This window comes from Ambystoma mexicanum, chromosome 5p (assembly GCF_040938575.1).
Source record: "Ambystoma mexicanum isolate Mex_15411 chromosome 5p, UKY_AmexF1_1, whole genome shotgun sequence".
NCBI classification, from domain to species: domain Eukaryota; kingdom Metazoa; phylum Chordata; class Amphibia; order Caudata; family Ambystomatidae; genus Ambystoma; species Ambystoma mexicanum.
This window is the reverse complement of record NC_090930.1, coordinates 843,034,019-843,060,843: the sequence shown is the minus strand read 5'-3', so window position 1 is coordinate 843,060,843 and position 26,825 is coordinate 843,034,019.

Sequence of the window (26,825 nt, the reverse complement as noted above, 5' to 3'; positions counted from 1 at the left end):
GTTTCAATTGTCTGGCAAGCATCTTATCTGCCTTATTGGCATATACGTAGTATCTCTGTTTCAGCCTTAAGAGGTTCTTTTCTGCCTGCCTCATCTGGAGGAGGTGTAGTTTGCCTTTGATATTTTGGCATTCCTTTGTCTCTTTCGACTGGGGTCTTGCACCATTTTTCCCATGCTGTGCCAGAGGTCATCTTCCAGCTCTGTTTCCATGGCCCTCAATTGTTTTAGCTGCCGTTCCCGGAGGGCTATTAGTTCCCTCTGAGCATTGCATTAAAGGCATCCCATACGATCACCGCCAGAACCTCTATTTCCGTATTTAGTGCAAAGTATTCCTTGATCGTCCCTTCTATTTCTTCCTGCATAACTGGGTACGTGAGCACATCTCTGGGAAATCCCCAACTTCAAAGTCTCATTTTTTGACTTTGGATATTGAGTGTTATGGTGATGGGGGCGTGATCGGAGAGTGCAATGGTGTGGAGATCTATCTGTTGGATTCTGCCCAGGAGCATTGTGGAGGACCAAATGTAATCTATCCAGGAGAAGGAGAGATGTACTTGGGAGTAGAATGTGAAATCTGGCTGTTATCCGCTCAGTGACGGCCACACGTCTCAGAGTGCGAGGTGTTCCATTTTTTATTTTAATGCTAGTGAGCGTGGAGTGTGTTTACATATCAGCTGCGGAGTCCTGTCTTTCTTTTGGTCTCAGTCCAGGCCAGGCTGAAATCTCCCATCAACAGGATCTCCCCTTGACTGAATAGTTCTAGTTCCAATAATGCCGACCTTAGGAAGCCATCTTGCCCAGTGTTGGGGGCATATATTGTCGCTATCGTTAGGACTGTCTATTTGGAGGGTGACAAATAAGTACCGACCCTCTTTGTCAACCTTAGTAGCTGTCATTTGCATCGTTAGCCCATGTTTAATCGCGATTAATACCCCCGCTACTTTGCCCTGGGCATTCGCTTGGAAGATCTGCAAGTATCTCCTTACCTTCAGTTGCTGTGTGTCTGCCCTCTTGATGTGTGTTTGTTGGAGCGCTACAATGTCAGACGTATGATGGTTAAGTAGCCTTTCTAGCTTATTTCTTTTCACTGGGGTGTTTAGGCCCCTCATGTCGTGTGTGACTAGCTTGAACATCCTACGTGATGTTTTCCGAGTGCTTAGGAGCTAGTGCTCTGGGAATAGTAACCTGGAACCCACAACTAAATTATACCAACTTGGGTTCCCCTTCCCCTTCTCATCTCTACCCTTAGACTGGGTGTCAATGATAGTCCCCCTTTCTGCTCCCCCCTCTGCCCTGGTGTGAGGCTCAGTACCTATGCTCCCAGGCTTGGCATCTGGGAGCTGGGCTCGCGAATCCTGCCAGGGCCTTCTTGTGGGGCATTCTAATGCCATTATGATGATTACAGGATCTTGCGGCCAGGTGCCGGCATCATCCCTTAGGACTTCTGCTTGGGCTGTATGCTAGGGTGTTGAGTGCTGTCTTGACCCGGTGTCACTTATTTCCTTATTTGATGGGCTTGAGTCTTTTAGGGGGTCCTGATATTGTGGGCCCCATAGTTGTGACCTCTTGCTGCTTCTCCTTGCTAGTGTCCATTCTCATGGCTTTGGGTGTTGAGGGAGTCGCGCTGCGTCTTTTGTCCCCGGGTCCTCTTCGTCTTTCTCTATGTGTAGCAGTGGTATCCCTTCCTCTCTTGTTGCGATCCTGTGTTGGCGGCCTTCCCATTGGAAGAGTAGACCAAAGGGAAATGTCCATTTATATTTGATTTGCTTGGCCTGGAGCCATCTCACCACTACTCCCATCTCTTTTCTCTTTTGGAGAACCGATTGTGCCAGGTCTTGGTGGAGGCAGATTTCCGCTCCATTCAAAGTGATCGGATTCGTCGGAGAATGGATGGCCCCCTTTTGGGGGTATCTTGCCAGGGATACCACAACAACGCTTGCCCATGCGGCAGGCTCCTGTCTTCTAGCGCCGGTCCTGGGGATTCTGTTCTTTTGGAATTTCCCATGTCCCTTCCGAGCATAGGAGACCTGTGAAGATCTGTGTGGCTGTGGTTCTGAGGTCTGAGTAGCCTTTCTCTTCTGGGAGGTTTCAGATGCCTATGTTCGACCTGCGGGACCTGTTTTCAAGGTCCTCACATTGCAATTCCATATTTTGGGTTATCCTTACCAGATCCTCAAGTGCCACGTCCATTTTGTGGGAGTCCTCTGCCATCTCCTGTAGTATCAGGTGCTGAATCAGAATCTCTGATCCAGGTGAGCGAGACCAGGAAGAGGATTGTTGACTTGTCGACAATTAAAGTCAATGGGCCTCATTACACGGATGGCGGTGAATCATGGCGTTATTAGCGCCATGGTTCATGACGGTAAAATACCGGCACCGCCTTGGTGGAAAGGGGAATTACCGACTTGGTGGAAAGGGGAATTACCACCCTATTCCAAGGTTGGCGGGGCGGTAATTCCCCCTTCCACCATTGCCCTTCACCATTCCCATTTTTGCCCCATAGGGCTCTATGGGAATGGGGAAGGCGCTAATTATGGTACCGCAAATTGCGGTACCGTAATTAGCTCCCTGGTCCCTTTGCGGGTTGGTTTTTTAACGCCTGCACAAAGCAGGCGTTAAATTCCCCAACCCGCAAAGGGACCTCGTAGTAAGGCGGTAAGGATTTACCAGTACCGGTAAAATACTGGTACCGGTAAACCCTTACAGCCATCCGTGTAATGAGGCCCAATGTTCTTTTATTCATCCAGCTCTAGATGGCTTTGAGGCAATTTGGGATCATTTTCATCATTAACAAGGGGGTGGCTTTATTTATATATGTAGAAAAGCAGATTCCTAGGACACATCAGTATGGTTCCTCGTGTAAGCTTGATTCTAGTTACATGTTAAGCTGATATAGTGACCCAATGGGTCCCATCGCCCAGGCTAGGCTGCTCCAACTGCTAACCCCTGGAACCTTCATGACAGCATTCACACCCAAACATTCTCACAGGCAGGCCAACATTCTCTCAGCATCATCATGCACCTGCATCCACTCCAAGCACTATACAACACAAGCCTCAGGAACTTTTAAAAAACAATACCTTGATTTATCGATTCCTTTTTTTACCTTTGTGCTTTGTCTTTTGCTTTGTAGCTTGTAATTTTTAGCTATTTTAGCTCTTGCAGTGATAATGAGGTGCTGTGGGTGGCTTCGGCTTTACCTGCATGGAATGTGCACCGAAAGCAATTGCTGATCGATGGCAATATTTTCAGGTAAAGGATCAACACAGCAAGAAAGAGATTGAGGAAGCGATTAGCAACTTCTGTGGTAAGGTTTTGCAGAGGGTACCTTCAAACAAGCCGTCGCAAAGTTTGGGAACCTTAACGTTGATTCAACTTCTTGTCTGCATACATTGGGATAAAGTGGATGAATTGTACAGGAAGGCCACCAGTATTTATCATCTGCGCCACAGCGTTCCAATACGATTACTACTTATTTTCCACCAAGTAACACCCAACCTCAGACCATCCTGCCTGCACCTGATCTTTCAAACTTTGTGGTGATGTGCAGAACCTGTCACAGCATGATTGAAGTGGGAGAAGGCACCTTAGACAATTTGGTTATGGCTGTTTCAGAACACAAAGCCAATTGCCAATGCCAGGAATATTATTTTTTTTTTAAATGTCTTTTAATTAGGTTTTATTGAAAAAAACAGATTTAACAGTATAACATTTCCCTTGTACCCACACCCATTCCACCCCCTATTCCCAGAGTTGCTCCAGTGTTGTCTCATCATTTTATTCCACAGATTCTCAGTTTGTGGAATAGTGTGGCATTGAGTTTGGGGATGTCCCAACATAGTTGTTCCCATTTCGTATCTGTGACTGGTTCCCCAAGTGTTTCTGTTCATTTTATCTTGTAGTTTGGGCCTGTATATTGTTCTGATTCTAGTCCCAGTTTGAATAAGTTAGAGATGTCTATCTTCAGGATTGGTGGCCAAGAATTTCTCAAATGTGGCCAGGGGGCAGGGAGCATATGTGGGTTCATTTTGAAGCAGGGCAAACTATCTGTGTCAGTGAGTGCCAGGTCTTCTTTACATTGGTTAAATGGTTTTATGTCCGTGCCCTGAAACATGTCTCGGATTTTTGTGCAGCCGGCCTCTTTCCAGCTCCTAAAGGCTTGTTTTTCAAGTCTGGGGGTGAAATGGTGGTTTACGGACATTGGTGTGTATGGGGACTGGAACATGGTGATGTGCCTATGTTTTGCCAGATTGTCCCAGATTGTTTCTACAAGTTTTGTGATTTCTGAAAAGTGCATATTTCGTGGCTGATCTGCCCTATGCAGCCACAGGACTTCCCTCAGGGGGGCGCCCACCACTGCTTGGTATATTTGGGACCACGGTTTCTCCGAATTGTTTGTAAAACAGTTTTTCACTACTCGGATTTGGACTGCCCTGTAGTACATTCAGAAATTGGAGACGCCTAAGCCCCCTTTGTTGACGGGGGTCATTAGTGTTTTCAGCACGATACGGGTGATTTGTTGTTCCAGATGTATGATTTTATTAGTTGGTGCAGTGCTCAGAAGGTAGATTCCGTTACCTGGACCGGGAGTGCTTGAAAATTTTTTCAATGATGTGACATACCCTGTGGATATTATCATGTATTTGTCTGCTGTGTATACATCAGGATTGGTCTGGGTGGATCAGCTGTGGAAGGAGGGTTGCCAACCTATTTTCCAGTATTTTGCTATATAGCTTTGCCTCCACTTTTTTTAGCGTGATGGGCCTGTATGATCTGCATTGTGCAGGGTCTTTGGATGGTTTAGGAAAAAGCATGATTTTGGCTTCTTCCATCGTACGGGTGATGCGACCGGAATCTCCAAAGGAGTTAAACAGCTTTACCAGTCTCTGTGTCAGGGCCTGGTGGAATGTTTTGTTAAATGCTGCTGGGTACCCATCTGGGCCAGGGGCTTTATTAAGGGGGATGCTCTTGATCGCTAGTTCTACTTCTTCCTCTGTGATCTTCGTTTCTGTTGTGCATCCCCTGGTTTGTCTGGGCGATAAGAGTGCAGAGTAGAAATTGACAAATTGGTCTGGTATTTTGGGGTGTTTGTCACTTTGGTACCCTGTGGGTTGACTATCCCCTGGATTGTTTGGGAGGTTGTTTTCTGTTTCAATTGTCTGGCAAGCATCTTATCTGCCTTATTGGCATATACGTAGTATCTCTGTTTCAGCCTTAAGAGGTTCTTTTCTGCCTGCCTCATCTGGAGGAGGTGTAGTTTGCCTTTGATATTTTGGCATTCCTTTGTCTCTTTCGACTGGGGTCTTGCACCATTTTTCCCATGCTGTGCCAGAGGTCATCTTCCAGCTCTGTTTCCATGGCCCTCAATTGTTTTAGCTGCCGTTCCCGGAGGGCTATTAGTTCCCTCTGAGCATTGCATTAAAGGCATCCCATACGATCACCGCCAGAACCTCTATTTCCGTATTTAGTGCAAAGTATTCCTTGATCGTCCCTTCTATTTCTTCCTGCATAACTGGGTACGTGAGCACATCTCTGGGAAATCCCCAACTTCAAAGTCTCATTTTTTGACTTTGGATATTGAGTGTTATGGTGATGGGGGCGTGATCGGAGAGTGCAATGGTGTGGAGATCTATCTGTTGGATTCTGCCCAGGAGCATTGTGGAGGACCAAATGTAATCTATCCAGGAGAAGGAGAGATGTACTTGGGAGTAGAATGTGAAATCTGGCTGTTATCCGCTCAGTGACGGCCACACGTCTCAGAGTGCGAGGTGTTCCATTTTTTATTTTAATGCTAGTGAGCGTGGAGTGTGTTTACATATCAGCTGCGGAGTCCTGTCTTTCTTTTGGTCTCAGTCCAGGCCAGGCTGAAATCTCCCATCAACAGGATCTCCCCTTGACTGAATAGTTCTAGTTCCAATAATGCCGACCTTAGGAAGCCATCTTGCCCAGTGTTGGGGGCATATATTGTCGCTATCGTTAGGACTGTCTATTTGGAGGGTGACAAATAAGTACCGACCCTCTTTGTCAACCTTAGTAGCTGTCATTTGCATCGTTAGCCCATGTTTAATCGCGATTAATACCCCCGCTACTTTGCCCTGGGCATTCGCTTGGAAGATCTGCAAGTATCTCCTTACCTTCAGTTGCTGTGTGTCTGCCCTCTTGATGTGTGTTTGTTGGAGCGCTACAATGTCAGACGTATGATGGTTAAGTAGCCTTTCTAGCTTATTTCTTTTCACTGGGGTGTTTAGGCCCCTCATGTCGTGTGTGACTAGCTTGAACATCCTACGTGATGTTTTCCGAGTGCTTAGGAGCTAGTGCTCTGGGAATAGTAACCTGGAACCCACAACTAAATTATACCAACTTGGGTTCCCCTTCCCCTTCTCATCTCTACCCTTAGACTGGGTGTCAATGATAGTCCCCCTTTCTGCTCCCCCCTCTGCCCTGGTGTGAGGCTCAGTACCTATGCTCCCAGGCTTGGCATCTGGGAGCTGGGCTCGCGAATCCTGCCAGGGCCTTCTTGTGGGGCATTCTAATGCCATTATGATGATTACAGGATCTTGCGGCCAGGTGCCGGCATCATCCCTTAGGACTTCTGCTTGGGCTGTATGCTAGGGTGTTGAGTGCTGTCTTGACCCGGTGTCACTTATTTCCTTATTTGATGGGCTTGAGTCTTTTAGGGGGTCCTGATATTGTGGGCCCCATAGTTGTGACCTCTTGCTGCTTCTCCTTGCTAGTGTCCATTCTCATGGCTTTGGGTGTTGAGGGAGTCGCGCTGCGTCTTTTGTCCCCGGGTCCTCTTCGTCTTTCTCTATGTGTAGCAGTGGTATCCCTTCCTCTCTTGTTGCGATCCTGTGTTGGCGGCCTTCCCATTGGAAGAGTAGACCAAAGGGAAATGTCCATTTATATTTGATTTGCTTGGCCTGGAGCCATCTCACCACTACTCCCATCTCTTTTCTCTTTTGGAGAACCGATTGTGCCAGGTCTTGGTGGAGGCAGATTTCCGCTCCATTCAAAGTGATCGGATTCGTCGGAGAATGGATGGCCCCCTTTTGGGGGTATCTTGCCAGGGATACCACAACAACGCTTGCCCATGCGGCAGGCTCCTGTCTTCTAGCGCCGGTCCTGGGGATTCTGTTCTTTTGGAATTTCCCATGTCCCTTCCGAGCATAGGAGACCTGTGAAGATCTGTGTGGCTGTGGTTCTGAGGTCTGAGTAGCCTTTCTCTTCTGGGAGGTTTCAGATGCCTATGTTCGACCTGCGGGACCTGTTTTCAAGGTCCTCACATTGCAATTCCATATTTTGGGTTATCCTTACCAGATCCTCAAGTGCCACGTCCATTTTGTGGGAGTCCTCTGCCATCTCCTGTAGTATCAGCTCGGTGGTGTCTGTCCTCTCTTCGGTGGGCCGAGATATCTCTCTGTGTGTCTTTGATGGACTGTTTAACTTCCCCGATAAAGGAGGTGAATTGAACTTGGAAGGTAGCCGTGAGTTTTTCCTGAAATTCATGGAAGTAGGCTTCCATTTCTGCTTTTGAGGCAGCCATTTCAGGGGAGGAGTGTTAGGGGGGTCCTCTTGGATATTCTGGAGTTCCTGTGGTTTTTCTTGGTTATCTCCCTGGTCAGATTCCTTGGCCCAGCAGTGTTGAATAGGGCTATCCTGGCCCGCCGTTGTTTGTGTCCTTTTGATGTGGGTGTGCTTCCCTTTAGTTCCAAGCACTGGGTGTGGCCCTTGGTATGCTTGTCCTTGCTTCTTTGTTCAGTGAAACTCCCCATATCCTGGACTTCACTGTGGGTGAGCTGTTTGACGGGATCTGTGTACTGAGCTAGTTGTTACGGGCTTAATGCCCCACAGTACATTGCTTGTGGGGGAGTAGCAGTATTCCAGCGGGGTCTCTGTCTGCCTGCAGGGTTTTGATACTGGTGTATTTGTGAGTGACAATGTGGGTGAGAGGGCTCACTCGTTCTCTCTTCTTGGGCCAGGCTGGGGCTCTGCCTGTCTCTTGGCTCTGTAGTGTGAGCCCCTGATTTAAAAAGCAGGCTTCCCGTGGGGGGTTTGCGCTCGGCATGTGGCAGCATGTGGTTACTTCTCCGGTGTTCCAGGACCCTCTGGGTTGCGGTGTTGCTGAGTCTCTTGTACCTCTCCAGGGGTGTACCTTGCCCCCTCAGGGGTGCAGGCAGGAGCTGTTTGTGGCAGTAATTCTCACCAGAGGTTGTAGGGGTACCCATCCTTGTGCCAGCAGCTAACCGGGGTATCTTTAGCGCTCGCTGGCTCCAGTGGGGCACGCAGGATAACTTGAGGTCTGGTTTGGGGTTTCTGGTTGTGTTAGGGCTCTGACTGGCTGCTTCGGGGAAGTTGGCAGCGGGTCTCTAGGCTAGCTGCACGGGAGTGACGGGTTGATCGGAGGGCTGGGCGGGCCCGGCGTGTGTGGGTGAGCTGTCTTTCTCTGCCCCTTGCTACACTGCACACGGCCCGAGAGGGCTGCTTCTCCCATTAGGTTTCCCTCCCAATTGTCCACTCCTCCACTTGGTATTTCATGTGGTGCTGTCTCGCGCTTCGTTCAGCTGGGAGAGGTGGAGCCCCGTGCCTCTGCCTCGGGGGCTTGTGCTTTCACCCCTCGGGCCACGTCATGTCTTCGCCCCTCGGTCCGCGTGTTACCGCGTATTGTGAACAGATCTTTTGAGATAGAGTGGGGGTGTGTTTTGGGGGGGGCGTGTGCCCGGTGCGGGTTGCTTCTCATGCCCGCCACCTTGATTTTTGCCTCTTCGGGGACGCAGCCGACTGCTCACACGTCTTTTCCAGGTAGCCGCCATCTTGGAATTGCTAGCAATATTTTTAAGGGTGAATTTGCTTTACCCTTTTCTTTAGAAAGAAAGAAAAATTACCAAATATAAAATGTAAAAAACAAATATTCCTTTTTTTTACCCTTTGTTATATGTGTGAATCCTAATGTTTTTTCCTTCCCAGTTCCTACCTCTTCTTTCCCTATCCCCAAAACAGTCCTTTTCAGGGCCAACTTTTGAGTTATAAAAATAGACAATAAAAACACATACTGTATATATGGATCAAAGACCTTCAATTGATCCTTCAATAAATTGTGTGTTAAAATAAGCTACATCCTTATGTATTTTATTATAAACACGGTTATCGCCTATAGGTAAACCCTCCCCAGTCGTTGCCGCACTTAGCCGTGCATGCATTCCTGGTAGCCGTGGCTATAAACAATTTTTTTTTTATAAAGCATATGTACATATATATTTGGGCAGTAGTCTTGTAAAGATTTATTTCAATATATATTAAGTGTAGTCTTTGTACACAGTTACTGTAACACTTATTCATCAATAGTACATATAAATGTAAATACTTACAAAACTTAAGTAAATATGCAAAGTTTATTAGGAACAGATTTATTTGGGGGGAATGTGGTTGCATGACTTCTTTTTATTTTACTTTCTACACATGATATATCGTCTTCATTAGCCAAATTATCTGCTATTATTGTCAATCATCTATGGAATAACAAAATTCTTTACATTCAAGGAAAAAACCTTTAGTTGCAGGAACGTTAAGGTGAGAACTTAATGCAACAAAACCGTGGCAATTCACCTAAAGCCTACTTAACTTTACGCCCAGCCTATGACCACAATGATGACATCATAGATCACATCACTGATGACATCAAATATTACATTACAAGAGTAACCATCATTAAGCACAGCATTCAGCCATGGTCAGTGTGATGGCCAAATATATTGTAATACATGAATGGGTCCTAATCATGGGGCTCAGTTATGGATAGTGGCCAAAAACTTCATCCATGTGCACTGTATATTTTAAAACACTTACAGGCTACCAGCCATAGATTTTAGCCTTCACCAGTGGCTACAGCTTTCAACCATGTCCACTGTATGTTATATTCACTGATCACGCACTAGCCATGGGCTTTACCACAATACTGGCCGGTGGCCAGAACCTTTGGCTGTGCCCACTGTGTATTCTAAAATATAAATGGGCCACTAGCCATGGCCTTTGACCTTGAGCAGTTTGTACATCTTTTGGCCATGTCCACTAAATATTGTAAATTAATAACATGCCATATGCAATAGTCTTTGGCCCTGCCCACCATATATTAGTTATAGATTTACAGGTTTATGCATTTATTTTTACTTCCGGGGATGTTTTTCCAGTGTCTTTAAAAAATGTTCAGAATCTGTGTTTCAGTGTTTTCCCATTTTCCCCTTTCAAAATATTGCTGATAACTGTTTTTGTCCAGTGTAAATACAGAAATATTCTTTTATTTTTTCACTACGTGCATAAGAAGTGTAATATCTCTCAGCGCAAGATGTTATGAACACTTTGATGTTAAAATGGGTGTTCCTGCACATGAGCCACATGACCCACCTGGTTATATTTGTGTCAGATGACTGATTTGCCAACCACATTATAGCAGTGATGATGGGGGTGTGTGTGAGCGTGACCTGGATGGGTAGAGCTCCCTCCCATCACTGAGTGTGATATCTTCCATCCCGTAGCGAAAATCAAAAGCTGCCACCATTAATATATACACAGTAAGTGACCATGTCTTAAAGTGACATATACACAATTAGTTCAATTGACCTTTCCCCTTAGAACAGGGGTCTGAACATAGTCATCTTCATTTGGATCTGTTCCTTCAGTTGCCCAGTTAAGAGAGGCTGTTCAACCCATGAACTGGCCTCTGGTACTACAGAAAGCTAGGTGCACTATGCAGTGTGCAGTCAGGACATCTATTTCGATAGCTATGAAGATCTTCGACTTTCCCATGCTGTATGGCAGGAGTGCACATACAAAGCATTCTTCAACTGATGTCCTTCTTCCAACTTCTTTCATGTGTTGGTACCATATGTTATTTCCCAAGTGTGCTGTGCTGTCCAGATAATCATTCAGTTCATAATTATCTTCTTGAGTGCTTCTTTTGTTTCTCAAAGTCTTCATGTAGTTGTCTATCACTACATTTCTAAATGCATCAACATAGCTTCTTCTGGCTGGTTTGGTTGCAGGAACATCCATCCGGGTTCCTTGCGTAGAAGAAAGTTCAGCAAGTCTTTCTTTATCCTTCTGTCTTTTCCTAGCAACTGCTAAAAACGGCCATAAAGATTCTGCTATAATCTCTGCACGTGATTTCTCTGTGGGACTTGTGCTTGGGCTTCTTGTCACTTGACCAGATGTGTCTGCATGCATTACCTGGGTAGGCTCAACGTTTGTCAACCCCTTACTTTGCCTGACTGCCCAACCCTGTTTCCGGCGTTTAAAAGCAGCTTCTGAACCAAGTGCTGTGTGTGATTTATTACTAACAACATCCATTTCAAGCTCAGGTATCTTCCCATTTTTTCCTTGGACAGGAATAACTATGTAGGGTCTAGGCTGCCTTGTAGTTGCCACGCTTACCTTTTCCTTCTGCTCAGACACATATACAGGAGCCTTTGCATCATGCGCTCCTATATAAATTGCAGTTCTCACTGTCAGCAACATAATGTTACTATTCCTATTCCCCATCTCGATCATTTGATGCTAAGGAAAGAAAAACAAACTTTAATAGCTCTGCATTTTTAGATTGTTTCTGGAAGATGTTGTCTCCATTCAGCATTTGTCCTCGATCAACTATTGGCTTTCTGGATGCTTAAGAAATGACTTTCTCTCTTTCTCTGGAACCAGTTTTATTTCTCACCAGTCGGGATGCAAATATTCCTCTATCGTGAAGAAGAATGTCCTCTGTGGGCCTCTATAAAATCTGCTTCATTTATTCGTTCCCAATCAATGCCTCGAATCTGCTTCAGTCCAGATGACATGTTGCTTCCCTGTCAGTGTGAACAAAGAGTGTTGTCCTTTATTCACTTCCTCGATCTGTACCTCGGAGGAAAGTTTCTACACAGCTCTGTGATTTCTTTCAGAATAGATTGCCACCTGTATTATTATTCCATACAGGATCACATTCAAGTTTGCAGTGTGTCTTCCAACGAGAGGTGGGTATTCTTCAATTAGATGAAAGAACACCACACTGACCAGTCTATTTGCTGCGTCAGTTTATAAGTGCATTTGTCTTTTCCTCCATGAACTCAGCCAAATTCAAAAACTCTTCAGTGATGATTATAAGCAATCTTCTTATTAGCTTTCCATTGTCAGGATTTTGAATATAAGCTGGAATGTGACAAGTTCTCCGCACCAACGTAGGATAAGAACAACACCCAATTGAGATAAGTAAGTGTGAACTTAGAAAGGTCATCACTGGGTAACACCATGAGTAGAACCAAACAAGAACTCTGGGGTAGTGTACCTTCTTCCAATTGCTGTGTCCACGATCAGAATCTGGCATATCCTTATTCTTATCAAGGGTTAAACATACCTCAGTCCAAAGTCAATAAGTTACTGTGGCCTTTAAGAATGCAGATATTCTTTTACTCTGCAACTAGGATACACAGAGTTTTCGAATGTGTCCTTTTACCCTTTTCTTTATAGCTCAAAAGGGAGTGTCCAAAATCAAGCCACAGTCCAACTAAAGGGCTCTTGTTTTCTACTTGTCAGGTTATATGTCCTTCTTCCTCGTCATGGATCTAGTCTGCACATGCTGTGGTTCTTCCCCCCCAATGATTATAGCTTCTTCATGGTGGGGTGTAAGCAGAGGTGTTTTTCCAGAGTAGATTGTGATGTCACCCAGGAAGATCCAAGCTCGCCTAATGTGCAATTTGACAGCAGATGGCGTTACGTCCTCAACGATAAAAGAACAGTTGAATCTGGGCTCATCCTACTTTTTCCTTGTGTGGCTACGAACTAAGACTGTATCTCCTGGGTAAATTCTTGGAAGTTGAAATTCAGGAGCTTGGGTTGTTGAAGCATCTCCTCCTGCATTCTGTACTGCCTTACACCCTCGTCTCTGCAACTGTCCTGAAATTACAGAAAAACTAGATGTCAAACAGTTCTGCAATTCAAGTCCTAAAACTTCTAATGTTGGCTGAGCATCACTTCTAACTCGGGCCAGAGGCATTAAAGGCCTTCTCATTCCCCTTCCCATTATGATTTCATGTGGCGTAAGGTGGTGGTCAGAATCTGATTGGTTCCTCAATGCATATAATGCCAATGGTAGGCAATGCAACCACCCTTTTTCAAAGTAAGCTTCAACTTGGCTATTCTTTCTTTTATCAGGCCATTGAGCTTTTGACAGATCCCATTTCCTTGCGGGTGATAAGCTGAAGAAAACTTGTGTTTTATACCAAGCAACGAGGTGATTTGCTCGAAAACTGTAATAACAAAGTGAGGTCCATTATCTGATCTCATTACCTTGCACACTCCGCATCTAGGAAACACTTCTTTTACCAAGAACTTAGCTGCCTCTATCCATCTAGAAAGAGGACATGCTACAACAAGTAAATATTGGTATCCATTGCAAACCTGTATCATGTCGACATAGTCGATATGCAAGTGCTGATTTTCCCTAGTTGTATGCGCTTGGTAGCGTAGCTGTTCTAGCGTTACCCTTAATAAGGCTATAGGCATCACTGGTTTACCAGTGCTGTTTTGTCGCTGCAATGCTTCAGAGAGATTTAAAAACACCCTCTTCACTTCCACAATTTTGTTCCTCTTCAGGTGCTTCTCTCTGGAGTGCCACTATCTGTATTGTAGGCATATGATTATATCCCTCACCCACAATCATCATCACATTCATCCTTTCATTCACATCAATGGTTTCAATATTCATCATCCCTGTATCGGTATTTGCTATGCGCTTGGCTTCAGGGTCTGCTGCTTGATTTCCATGTGAGATAAAATCTGTCCCTTTCGTGTGAGCTGCGCATTTGACAACTGCTATGCCCACTGCGAGTTGTAATGCTTTAATAAGCCTGTCCAATAAGTCTGCGTGCTGCACTGGTGTTCCATCAGCTCGGAGGTAGACCCTCCTTTTCCAGCACGCTAATCCTGCGTGTACCGCCGACGTCACGTAGGGGAAGTCGCTGTACACTGTTACTTCCTGGTCTGCGTGATTCTCAACTACAAGTATCAACGCCAATAATACTGCAGCTTGTGCTGAATAATAAGAAGGCAATCAAGTACTCACAAGCGCTCGAAATTCTCCATTTGCCAAATGTTTCACTACTGCAGCGCATGCATATCTTTGCCCATCATTTTGATTGATTCTTGAGGACCCGTCAATGAAGACAATCTCTCCCCCTGCGAGAGAATTCTCCTTTACTATAGGGAGCTCATCACAGAACTCTTCATAGTTTGCACAATCGTGAATAGGTTCTCCTTCAGTGATCGGCTCAGCTATAAACATGGCTGGGTTCACTATTTTACATTGAACTATTTTAATCGCTGGATTTGATATGACTACTTCATAGGTAGAAGCCCTTTGAGAAGTCAACGTGCCTTTCGGTTTTTCCAGAATAGCAAATAGTGCGTGTTCAAAAAATAACTTCATAGAACATTCCATCACTATGCTTGTAGCCTTTTCTATGGCAAACGAGGTGGCTGCCAAACTTTGTTCGCATGGAAAGTGGCCTCTCATTACTGGGTCCAAAATTCCACTGTAATATGCAAGGGGTTTTTACCCCAATGTGGTTCTCTGTGTGAGTACTGCAGTACCATCTGTATGCAAGAATAAAAAGAATTCCTCTGCATAATTGGGGATCCCTAGAACTGGGGCTGTGTAAATTGCTTTTTTCAATTCCTCAAACCCTTTTTCCATTGCCTTAGTCCACACAATTTTTTATTTAGTTGCCTGTGCTTTCTTCAAGGCCTGTAGGAGAGGCCGTGTATACGAGCTGTAGTCAAAGACCCATGCCCTGACATAATTGCATTAGCCTAGAAAACTCTGCATCTGTTTTGTCGTGTGTAGTTTAGCTGTTTTCAAAATAGCCTCAGCTCTTTCAGGGGTAACCTTCTTTCCCTCATGTGAAATCAATTGGCCTATGTACAACACTTCTTGCTGATAATATTGGTACTTTTCCTTGTCAACCTTATATCCTTTTTCAGGAAGTATAATCATCAGCTGAATAGAATCGTATCTGCACTCTTCCTCTGTGGTGCAGCAAACTAAAATATCATCTATGTTTTGCAGCACAACGCTTTCTAAAGCAATATTGCTCAAGTTCATCTGGAGGACTCTGTTGAAAATTGATGGGGACTCACAGTACCCCTGGGGCAGCCTTGTGCTTTTTAATCACACTTGTCTAAAAGTAAACAATGTTAAATCTTGTGAGTCTTTGCGCAATGGGATTGAGAAAAACGCATTTTCAAGTCAATCACCTTGAAATATCGTGCATCAACAGGTATATTACATAGAATCATAGACGGGTTCGGGTCTAAAGGGAACTCAGCCTCTACAATTTGGTTTATTGGCCTCAAATCTTGTATTAGTCTCCAAGAACCTCCCTTACTTTTTTCACAGGGTAAACTGATGTATTACATGGTGACTCTGACGTCACTAGGATACCTTTGTCCATCATGGCGGAAAGCGTCTTGAAAATGCCTTCGTCTGCATCTCGAGACATGGGATATTGCTGTGGTCGAGGTAAAATTGCTCCTGGTTTCAATTTAATCTTCACTTCCCCAACCCCTTCAGTAAGCCTACGTCATAGGGGCAGTGGTCCATAATGAAACTGGCACTTTCGCCATATCTTGATCAAAATATTCAGGACGCTTCTTTGCTAGCATCATTCTTTGCAGAACTTCTCTCTTAATCGCCTTTACCCAATAAGTAATGCACATTTCAAATATTGCAAAATCGTCAGATACGTCATCTCCAAACAATTCCTCATCAGTGACGTCAGTCACCCTGCAGCCCTCCTCAATGGCAATTATTGTGCCCCATTGTCTACCTTTATCAGTTGCATCGAGCAATGCCATATTTCCTTGGACTATAGCTGCTTCTATGGCTAAGGAATAAATCCGCCCCTCCTCTTCGTTCATGGGTATCTGAGGCCTGAATAGAAACTCATCTGGCATTCTCATGGTTCTACCTACTAGACCTTGTAGCCATGTTAACAGAATACGTATCCCATAATGGAACACCTCGGGTTCAAGCGGTATCTCTCTAGGCGCTATTTGCCCTGCGAATTCCACAATTATTTTGCACACGTTTAAGTAGTGCATTCCCGGTGTTGAGCATATTATGCCTTAGTCTGTAAATGAAATGGTCATATTCATTTTTGTCATTAAATATCATCCTAATATGTTGACAGGTGTTTGCCTTGAATAAAGCAGTGACACCTTCATATCGTATTCTCCTATGGAGTCTGGTAACTCTTCTGTGAAAGGAACTCGACTTGCCGCTCCTTTAAAGCCCTGAGTATTCATCAAATTGCCAGACATTGAAAATTTGCCCGCATGTATACACGAGCGTGTTGCACCTGTGACTACTAAGAAGGAAAGAGCTTTGCCGCCTATATTTACGTCTATCCTCGGTTACTCATGAGGATTCAGCGTTACAGATAGGATTGAACACATCAGGTCGCCCAGTGAGCTATCCTATTTTGGGTACAGTCTCACTCCATCACTCGTGAATGGATTTCCTCCATCAACAGTGACACCTCCTATTCTCTGCGTCATAGGCACTTCTGTGTTTGTGTTCTGCTGAAGTTGCATAGGAGATTGCTGTGATTGTCCTTGCGGTTGATTACCTGTCACTTGCTGTGATTGCAAGCCTTGCTGCACTCTCGGTGCTTGCTGCTGCACTGTTTGATCTTGCGCAAATCCATTTCCGCCCTGCTGCGAATATGCAGGTAGATTTGGCATTCCCTGTCTCAAAAACAGATTATTCTGCACCATCCCTTGGCTTCTACACATTCGAGCTATGTGCCCTGTCATTCCACATGTCCAACATATGGGCGGTTGTCTCCCCATCTGCCCATATTGCATGTACTGATTACCGTTTTGCATATTCTGAAAACCTACATGATTATTCTGCCAATTCCCTTGATTACCTTGCCAACCTCTTCCTCGATATATCCCCTTCCTCATGGAGCATATCCATATTTGTCTGATTAAACTGTCTTAGATTATTTACTTGTGGCATGTTCACTGGCTGCTGCGAATGATCCGCCTACGCTAGTTAACACTGCCCCTTCAATGGCGTACTTGGACAGTTTTTTCGGAATAAATTTTGCTTCCTCACCTTTTCGCGTATCCGTTTTGCAATTCTTTTCCTGCAGAAGTCTGCAATAATGTGCAATGGTTAACTGTATTTCCGACCACGGTTTAGCTTCAACCCCACTAATTTCTTGAGCTGCTTCTGTACTTGTTCTAGCAGCCCTTGGCATAATATATGGTAAAATTCAGGTATAGACTTCCCCCAAGCCTTGTAAGTTTCAAGTATCCAAGCGTCTTGAAAACTTTGAATGTAAAGCAACGGATCCTCTCGCTCTTACATCTTTCTTGTCATTATAGCTCCCATATCGAATGTGTCCAGATATAGCACTCGTAGCACTTTCAAAATCGTTTCTCTACAATTATTAAACGGCGTTCCATCATGCGCAGTGTTGACTGTAGTCACACCAGGGTAATCTGCCCGTGTCCATACGTCATCAGCTCTCTCTCCAAGTATGGTGATCAGAAGACCTTTAATGTCCCCTATAGCTAATGTGTTCCCTCCCGTCATTTTTGCTAATTCATGTATCCATTTTCCAGCACCGGAAGTTAAATTCGGGAGTTTACATTTTACATTTTCCCTGTCCATCTGGGGCCATGGTATATATTACGGCCTGGCCTCTCCCTTTTCTAAAAAGGGGAACTGTGACACTCCAAACTCATTCTCATCTCTCATCATTTGTCTATCTACTGCCGGGGTAATATTCTGTAATAACTTTATACAAATAAGATTGCTTGCCACAAATTATCTTTCGGCAAATGAGAATAACACCTACCTCTGTGGTGATCGGGATTCTTGAAACTAGAAGCTAGAGGGAATTACCTGAAAACTCCTCCCCAATCCAGCCCAAGGCTAGATTGAGGTGAAATCCCCAGGGGAAACCCCGAAGGGAAAAACCCCGTGAGGAGCTGCTAGAGAGCGTGGATTCCTGTAGCAGCTGGTGGAGTGGTGGAGGGGAAACACTAGTTGAGCTGAATTCCGGAATCTTGTCAAGGTGGTTTCTGATAGAGAAGAATAGAATCTAGATGAGTAAGATATCAAATGGAGTAAGTAAAGTGGTAGGGAAAGAGAAAGGATCTTACCCTGAAAAGCCTATGTTCTACTGAGGAGTTCTAGTCAGTCGGAGGTAAGGTTGGTATTAGACCGGATGGTGACAGCCCAAGGAAAAGATTGTTCAGAGCCAGGTGAAAGGCTTGTGGCTCAAAGATACTGAAAGGCTGATATGGATAAAATAGAAACGTTAGATCAAGGAGGGAATCCTAGTGAGAGACTTGATGAACGAAAGTTTGATAGAAACAAAGACACTACCGGAGAGGACAGTCGGAAACACAGGTAGGTGAACTTCCGTTTATCCGCTGTGCTCGAGAAGACTTTGAATTCTGATGAGTCTAAGAAAACGGAAGGGTAAGAAGAAAAGAAGTTAGGTGAGAGAAGAATGATCCTCGGGGAGGTAGCTGCGGAATTACTTCAGGTAGGAAGTTTAGCGAAGGATAGCGAAAACTTACGATGCGCAGCGCGACTCTGAGTAGAGAAGCAACGCGTAGTGCAGAGGATCCTGTTGCCGGAAGTACCATTCCGGAAGCTTGGAGGCGGGGCTAGTCCCGCGGTGTGAGGAGTGAAAACAACTAGAGCGCGGCTTACCGTCTCCAGATCCTCCATATTGAAAGTCCCGATTTCGGGTTGAGCCATAGCTGTTCCCGGTATTGATTTCTCTAAGTGTGCGGCAGTTCGGTTACACAGAACAGTCGTAACAGTATGCCCCCTCTTAAAGTCATTATCCCCTGGTTTACCAGGATGTCTCTTGTGAAAACTCTTGATTAGTTTAGGAGCATGGATACTGGATTTTGATTCCCAAGTCCGGTCTGAAGGGGCGTAACCCTTCCAGTCTACCAAATACTGAAGTTTCCCACGGTGAAAGCGAGAGTCACATAACTCTGAAACTTCGTATTCCGCATCAGACTGGTGTAGAATAGGTGGTGGACGAGAAAAAACCATGGGATGGAAAATACTTCGAATGTCTTGCTTCAGCTGAGAAACGTGAAAAACTGGATGTATCCGAGTCCATGTCTTGGGTAACTTCAGCTTGAAGGCTGCGGCCCCTATGGCCGAGATCACCCGAAAAGGCCCCATGAATTTAGGAGAGAATTTGGAAGGCCTAAGGTGTCTGGGTAGAAAACGGGAAGATAACCAAACCAGATCTCCAGGTCGTATTACGGGTGCCTTAGATCTAAGGCGATCTGCCATCTTCTTTGTTCTTTCCTGAGTAGATTTAAGAGCCTGAGAGGCAACCTGTTGACCCCGATGTATCCCTTCCAAGAGAGACTTCACGTCTGGACATTTGTCATCCAAAGATCTTTTGTCCGGGAAAGAGGCAGGATGAAATCCATAAGAACAAAAGAAAGGAGAGGTCTTAATTGCTGAATGATACGCATTGTTATAGGCATATTCAGCGATTGGTAGTAGACTAAACCAGTTGTCGTGGGCTGCTGAGATGTAGCTTCATAAGTATGCTTCCAAGGTCTGATTTAATCTCTCAGTTTGACCGTTGGTCTGTGGGTGATACCCTGAGCTCAAGGCCCGGGTGATACCCAAAATTTGACAGACCTGTTTCCAGTATTTTGATGTGTATTGAGAGCCTCTATCGGAGATGATAGTCTCAGGTAATCCATGAAGAGAAAAAATTCGGGAAATGAAAGTTCGTGCCATTTGAGCTGCCGAAGGGAGGCCAGAGAAGGGAAGAAAATGAGCCAGTTTGGTAAATGAATCAATTACAACCATTATAGTTGAACATCCTTCGGAAATGGGCAGATCCACAATAAAGTCTGTTGAAATGATTTCCCACGGTCGAGTGGGTATTGGCATTCTGACCAAAGTTCCAAAAGGTGAGTGTCTAGGGCTCTTATTTTGCAGGCAGACCGGGCAAGATCTTACGTATGTTAAAATGTCTTTTCGCATTAACGGCCACCAAAAATATCGGGAGACTAATTCACGGGTGTTGGCATTACCTCTATGTCCTGCAGATTTAGAGTCGTGGCACATATTTAGAACTTCCTTCTGTAAGGCCTTGGTAGGTACAAAAACCTGTTTCCCATGGAAAAAACACCCTTCCTTTTTGGACAAGAAACTCAACTCTTTCTTAGTTAAGCTCTTCAAAATGGAGGGAACAGAGCTGTGTTCCAGGCGTTTTAAAAAATCCGTTGGTTTGTATTTCTTTTTGAGATTTAGAACACAGCGAGGAAAAATCGGTTCAGGTTTGACTGAAGATTGAAGAGTGATCTCTTTACGTGACAAGGCATCGGCTTGTAAATTACATCTCCCAGGTATAAATGAAAAGATTATTCTGAAAGGGGAGAAAAAGTGAGCCCATCTAGCCTGTCGGCTGTTGCATGTCTGAGCGTATTGGAGGATCCTTAGGTTTTGATGGTCTGTACGGACCTCTACAGGAAACTGAGCTCCCAACAGCAAATGTCTCCACTCCTCAAAAGCCCTCTTAATCGCCAATAACTCTTTCTCAAGAACGGTGTAGTTTAATTCTGCCGGAGAGAGAGTCTTCGATAGATATGCGATAGGGCGTTCTAAACCTTGGTCATCCTCTTGAAGGAGAACCGCTCCTAAGGCATATTGGGAAGCATCAGTTTCGAGAATGAAACGGCGAGATTGATCAGGAGTCATGAGAATGGGTGCCGAAGTAAATCTCTTCTTCAAAGTATCAAAAGCTTTTTGCGTCTTCTCATTCCAGACATACGGAACTCCTTTCTTTAGAAGGTTGGTTAAAGGCTGAGTAAGAGCCGAGAAGTTGGGGATAAACCGACGATAAAAATTAGAAAATCCAACAAAACGTTGAATTTCCTTGATTGATCGAGGGTTGGCCCAATTTTGAACTGCCATTATCATGTCTGGATCCATTGCAATACCTTTTGCCGAAAGAATATAACCCAGGTAAGTCACCTGGGGCTGATGAAAAGAGCATTTTTCCAGATTGCAAAACAGGTGATTGTTCTGGAGTCGGTGTAAAACTTCTTGGACCTGGAACTTATGTTCAGAAATGTTTTTTGAAAAGATCAGAATATCGTCTAGATAAACGATAACAGAGTGTAATAGTAAATCCGAAAAAAGATGATCCATAAATCGCTGGAAAATAGCTGGGGCATTGGACAACCCGAATGGCATGACTTGGTATTGAAAATGACCGAAAGGGGTGCGAAAGGCGGTCTTCCATTCATCTCCTTTCTTGATCCTGATTAGATGGTAAGCTCCCTTTAAATCCAGTTTTGTATAAATGAGAGCTCCCTTAACAGCCTCTAAAATATCTGGAATCAAAGGCATCGGGTATCGGTCTGGAATGGTGATCTTGTTCAACCCTCTAAAGTCTATGCAGGGTCGGAGTTCCGAAGAATTCTTCTTGGGTACAAAGAATAATGAAGCCGCCGCTGGAGACGTAGATTCAGTTATAAGTCCATTCTTTAGATTTAGATCTAAGTATTCCCTTAGGGCAATCTTCTCAGACGAAGAGAGAATATACATCCTTCCGAAGGGTAACGGTTGGTCTGGAATAAGATCGATTACACAATCATCTCTGCGATGAGGGGGAAGCAAGGAATATTCTGAGGAGGAAAAAACATCCGAAAATGTATGATACTCCGCAGGAAGGCCAATGACAGACCCCACAATAGAGACCTGTCTGTCTTCCTCTGGTCTTGAATGAACAGTCCTGTTATCTTTCCCCAAACAATTATTGAGACAGAACTCTGATCCCAGGAAGAGAGAACCTGCCGTCCAATTTATGTAAGGATTATGCATTCGTAGCCAAGGTAATCCTAAAATGATAGGGTAATGAGCAGTTCGTATAACATCTAAGGTAATAACTTCCTCGTGAGTAAGAACTGACATGATTAAAGACCCGGTTTGGTTAATGATAGGTCCGGATGTTAAAGGGCTACCATCTACACTTTCAACAGGAATGGCTTCACCTTTATGAAACAAGGGTAGATGATGTTGCTTAGCCCAAATTTCATCAATGAAATTACCAGCAGCGCCACTGTCCACTAAAGCCGGAATCTCTGTCATCTTCTGATTGTCAAATGAGAGGGTAATATGTAATACAAACATTAGTGTGTGAGAATGCTGGTTACCTTGTAAGACTGGCATGTTTAAAGAGGAACCTAAAGAAACTTTAGAATCCCGGAACGCGGTTCCTCCTACGACCGGGAACTGGCGTTTCCCGATCGTCTCGGAGGAGTAATAGGGCACTCTTGAACAGTGTGAGAATTTGAACCACAATACATGCACAATCCCTGAGTCCGTCTGCGTGATCTTTCCTCAGGAGATAAAGGTCCTCGACTAGCTGATCCTAATTGCATAGGTTCCTCATTAGTGTTTCCTCTGTGTGTTACAGGAGTAGAGGGATATGTACGAGTAGAGGGTTTCCCTTTACGTCTTTCACTGTTCCTCTCTTTTATCCTGTAGTCCACTTGCATTACTAAAGCGATGAATTCTGTTAATGACGTGGGACGTGGAACCCTAGATACCTCATCCTTGAGATCCTCAGACAGGCCTCTACGGAATAACGTAACCTGTGCATCATCCGACCAAGTAGATTCACTAGCAATCTGTTTAAATCTAGTAATATAAGTCAGAATGTCCAGATTTCCCTGTCTGAGGTCTAGAAGTTGTTCCTGGGCTGCTATCCGAATCTCCTGCCTACCGAACATAGATCTTATGCTATTGCAGAAGGCAGAATGAGAATCTAATATGGCATTATTGGTTGTGACCAAGGGAGTAGCCCAGGCTAGGGCCGGTCCCACCATCTGTGAAATCATATATCCTACCTTGTCACGATCAGTAGGGAAGAAGGCTGCCTTAAAGGCGAATTGTACTGAACAAGCATCAAGGAATTCCTTTATCTTATGTGGATTACCATCAAACTGACCCCCTGGTAAGGGACCAGGTGGAACTTCTGAGCAATGCGGAACCCTGCTAGTTGCTGCCTGTTGGGAAGCCAACTGGGCAGTTTGTTGCTGAGACTGATGCTGAGCCTGTCGAAGATTGGCGTTTTCTTGTTTCAGACTCTGTACCTCTGAAGTCAGAGATTGTACTGCAGCTATGAGCTGCTGAATTTGTTGATCCATCACAGAAGTCGTCTTTCTCAAATGCCGAAGATAATAGAATTCTAGGTCAACTGGTCGTTGCTTACTGTAATAACTTTATACAAATAAGATTGCTTGCCACAAATTATCTTTCGGCAAATGAGAATAACACCTACCTCTGTGGTGATCGGGATTCTTGAAACTAGAAGCTAGAGGGAATTACCTGAAAACTCCTCCCCAATCCAGCCCAAGGTTAGATTGAGGTGAAATCCCCAGGGGAAACCCCGAAGGGAAAAACCCCGTGAGGAGCTGCTAGAGAGCGTGGATTCCTGTAGCAGCTGGTGGAGTGGTGGAGGGGAAACACTAGTTGAGCTGAATTCCGGAATCTTGTCAAGGTGGTTTCTGATAGAGAAGAATAGAATCTAGATGAGTAAGATATCAAATGGAGTAAGTAAAGTGGTAGGGAAAGAGAAAGGATCTTACCCTGAAAAGCCTATGTTCTACTGAGGAGTTCTAGTCAGTCGGAGGTAAGGTTGGTATTAGACCGGATGGTGACAGCCCAAGGAAAAGATTGTTCAGAGCCAGGTGAAAGGCTTGTGGCTCAAAGATACTGAAAGGCTGATATGGATAAAATAGAAACGTTAGATCAAGGAGGGAATCCTAGTGAGAGACTTGATGAACGAAAGTTTGATAGAAACAAAGACACTACCGGAGAGGACAGTCGGAAACACAGGTAGGTGAACTTCCGTTTATCCGCTGTGCTCGAGAAGACTTTGAATTCTGATGAGTCTAAGAAAACGGAAGGGTAAGAAGAAAAGAAGTTAGGTGAGAGAAGAATGATCCTCGGGGAGGTAGCTGCGGAATTACTTCAGGTAGGAAGTTTAGCGAAGGATAGCGAAAACTTACGATGCGCAGCGCGACTCTGAGTAGAGAAGCAACGCGTAGTGCAGAGGATCCTGTTGCCGGAAGTACCATTCCGGAAGCTTGGAGGCGGGGCTAGTCCCGCGGTGTGAGGAGTGAAAACAACTAGAGCGCGGCTTACCGTCTCCAGATCCTCCATATTGAAAGTCCCGATTTCGGGTTGAGCCATAGCTGTTCCCGGTATTGATTTCTCTAAGTGTGCGGCAGTTCGGTTACACAGAACAGTCGTAACATATTCCCACATCGCCGTCTACCTGGCAATGATCTTAGCCTACTTACATAAGGCGGTGACTCCCACCTCTGACCATGGGGTTGCCCCTTATCTTGGTCTGACTGTGTCAGTGGCTCTGATGAATTAGACATAGGTATTTTTAAATCTGACCCTCTTACTCCTTTATTCAAAGGAGAATATCCCTCTGGATCAAATATATCGCTTCTCTCTTCCTTAGGGAAGGTTTCCCTTTCTTCGTCTGATACTTCTTGTGCCCAACTCGTGCAACTTCTCTCATCATCATCTTTATTTAATGTTAGCCTGTCTAAAGACAATTCTTTATGTCTCTCACTACAGGAGGCTTCCTCCGTGTCATACAACTGAGTGCTTTCGAGGCAATCATTTTTTCCCTTCCCTTGTGACTCTTTCTGAGCTTGCATTTCGTGGTAAACTTTATCAATTGTTTCCTCAATACTTTGTGAGTCAAATTCATCTTCTAGATTTACTCTAGACGTGCTTGGTAATGACTCGGGTTCGGGAAAGAATTCCTCTATATCTTCCCATGCCACCCGTGGATTGGGATTTCTTATTTCCATTTCCAAATATTCAAGATCGCGTGCTCTCTGCCGTCTTTTGCGTTCCATGTCGTCATCGACTTCTCTGCGCTTTCTAGCTTCTTCTTTTTACTCTGGCTTCCTCTTTCTTTTTCATATCCCTTTGTTCATATGCCCTTCATATTTCCCTATCCATTTGCCTTTTTATTCTTTTCTCTCTTATCCTTTCCTGTTCATCATCTTCTATTGTTTTTCTTTCTAGCCTTTCCTGTTCATTGGCTGTTCTCTTCGTATTGTCACGTTTTCTTTGTTCCTCTGCTTTCTCCTGTTTGTTAGCTTGCTCATCTTGATATAACTGTTCTAGTCTTTGTCTATCCTTTCTTCTTGATCCTTCATCTTTCAATTGTTCCTCCCTCTCTTTGTATTTTCTGTCTTGTTCGTCTTGATTTCCCCTTTGTCTTATATCTTTGATACATTTGCCATCAAGTTTAAGTAAAATCTGACCTCCCAACCGTTCATTCTGTAAGAGTGCTATCTCATCAGTTTTATCCTGGTCTCCTTTCCATCTCTTTATTTGCCTCCTTGTATATAGAGATGCACTTACTCGCTCACTTCTCTCCTTGTCACGTCTCTCCTTGTCCCTCAGGACTTTGTAGGTTATATCTTTCTCGGTGTCTTTCTCTGGGCCCTATTCACTACTTTGCATAGGTGACTCATATGATGGATTGCTATATCCCATCGCTGCTTTAAGTTCTCTTAATGGGTATAACCCTTTGTCATTCTTATTTTTGTCTTTTATTTCAGACAGGGCGGGCGGAGCAGAAGGCTCTTCACCCCCCTCTTTGCATATGTGAGTATCCAATCTAAAGGAGGCTCCTCCCCCTTCTCGTGTTCATACATTTTCCAAAGTTATAAACTCGGTAGGCGTTTTTCTAACTTTTTTCCTGTGTACGCAGTATGCAAATATGTCGTCATGTGCTGCAGAACTGCTCTCGATAATGACCCGCTCGTGGCCATAGCATAAACATTTTGTCTATGGTTCCTTTAACCCATTCTGCACTGTAATGTTTAAGTTTAAGTGCATGTTTCGGTAGCTGTTTGCCGAGATGCACTAATGGAGTAACTTCTTCCATTTCTAACCTTCACTTTTCTCTTTGCTACCACTTGCTTATACTTTAGTTACAGTTTCCAATTTATGTCTCAATCAAAATACACTTATGAGCGAGCACCAATCGTCACAAGCTCCAATCCCATCACAACACACTTTTTTACTTTAATCTTGCTAAAAAACAACCATCAAAGTTTAATCTTTAAACAATCAATTTTCGCGTCTCAAGTTCACGCTTCTCCTTTACTTAACATTTTCTTCTTTCAACTCTAACGTCATCACACCTTTTTCAAACAAATAAAACAAACAGACAAACTTGACCGCCCACATGTACTACTCATGATCTTTTCTTAAGACTAGCCCTGCCCTCTACATCTTCTCCGATTTGGAACTTAAGCTAATTCCTTTAAGACTGTCTTCAACCAGTGTCATCGTCTATATGTCCCACATAAAGGGGCTCTGAATTAAAGCTTCTGCTAGCCCTGATTAAAGCCTAAGAACAGGGTGTATCCTTATAGCGTGGCTACACTCACGACTATTCTTCCTCATTTATTGCTCAGCCACCCTCAAATCAATATCTTGTTTCCCATATACATATATATATATTACTCTCTTACTTTAGCGTTATATTTTATCCCGCCTCCATCCGTTAATCTCGGCTATTCACTATGCATGCATCCCTTTGCCACACTCTTTGGTCTATTCACTCACTGTATGCATGTTTTCCATCTTCGGACCCTCAGGATCATCGCCTTTGTTACCGCCTCTTTGAGGCGCTTTCTAATCCGCTTCACGTAGATGTGGGAGGGGTTTCTATCTTAAAATAGGG